The 1360-nt window shown below is 37.5% G+C and overlaps 1 long non-coding RNA gene across 1 annotated transcript; it reads right to left on the reverse strand.

The window, feature by feature from the left end:
- Positions 1–275: 275 nt before the first annotated feature.
- Positions 276–1059, reverse strand: LOC107944689 (uncharacterized). The gene is made up of 2 exons (XR_001696293.2): positions 909–1059; positions 276–611 (listed from the first exon to the last, which is right to left on the reverse strand). It is a non-coding gene; the product is annotated as an uncharacterized lncRNA (long non-coding RNA).
- Between the last annotated feature and the right edge of the window lie 301 nt (positions 1060–1360).

Below are 1360 nucleotides of genomic sequence, written 5' to 3' on the forward strand. Positions count from 1 at the left end.
CTTTTCCCTTTCATTATTGAATCACGTCAGTCAATATTACTTTGAAGCCATCAGTTCCTCTTAGATTCAAAACAAATGTTAAGTTTTTATCCAATTTTCTCATGGGATTTGTTATTTACGTGTTTTTTTTTATTTTGTTTTTGTGTTTAATCTAAGATGAAGATGTAAATATTGCACTGATTTGTTTTTTTAAATCCAAAAATTAGGGCTTCGAATTGCATTATTCTCCCCTTAAGCTGTTTTGTCGCTGAAACAAACAGATCCACTCAAAGGCATACTTGAAATCCAGTTATCATTTCTATTCAACAACTTCCTATTAAAGGGGCTATCCTTTCCTCGGTTCGGTCCTTTTTTCTGTTGTGCCTAAACTCTAGAAAAACCATATATCGTGTAATGTATGTGTTGGACCAATTTTCTTTGCCTAGCCCACTAATCAAACCCATTAACCACTAGCCCAATCCTATAACCCAAAACAGCCCAAAACCAAAACAAAATTCACCTCAATACCCCCATCCCCACGTGCCTCCACCATCCACTGCACCTCCGAGACGTGCGCTACCAGCAGTCCCTCTTTGTCACGCCTTCTGCTTCCGAGATATCCACAACAACACCTGTAACAGGAAGCAAACAGATAGCAACCAATAGAAGAGTTTATTTATTTTTCTAGGCTATAAAAGCCATTCTAAACATTGTAAACAGGGTCTTTTTTTTGCTCATTATATAAGTACACTAGCAGAAATTATAGAGGAAAAATCGAAAGTAAATCAAAAATCTGGTTTAAGGTTTGAAAGGTGATTTTTCATTCTTCTTCCTATAACTTTTTTTTGATCCGTATTTCTTTTTTTTTTCCTTTTTTTTATTTTGTTTATAGACTGATTTTAAGTAAAAAGAAAAAAAGGAGGGCTTACCTGGTCTTGATCCGTGAACCGGCGGTGGGGTGGAAGTGCGTGGCACCGATGATCCTCCAGGGTGGCGCAAGCTAGGTTGAATTCCTAGCAGAAAATGGAGAGGGAGCAGGGAAGAAGAAGCATTCTGCTTCTTTTTTTTTTTGAAAAACAATAGAAATAAAAAAATAAAATGGGTCCTTAAAAAATGGCAAAACCATTCAATAGCTTTTAAAGTGGTGGGGCCCACGCGTCTTGCCCTTAAAAGGTCAATTTGTGCATTAGGTCCCCGTACATTTTCTTGCTGCCCAAATCTGCTTCACTTTTGTTTTTGGATTTCACCCAGCAATTTTGTGCAGCTTTTAATTTGGTCCATATTAAATGCTAGGTTCAGGAATTTGGGTAAATTGCATTTTTAAACCCCCTTGTTCCGCGCGTGCTTCAATGAGGTCCTCCCTTCCCCTTTTATTTATGTT

The sequence above is a fragment of the Gossypium hirsutum genome, chromosome A04 (genome assembly GCF_007990345.1).
Source record: "Gossypium hirsutum isolate 1008001.06 chromosome A04, Gossypium_hirsutum_v2.1, whole genome shotgun sequence".
NCBI classification, from domain to species: Eukaryota; Viridiplantae; Streptophyta; class Magnoliopsida; order Malvales; family Malvaceae; genus Gossypium; species Gossypium hirsutum.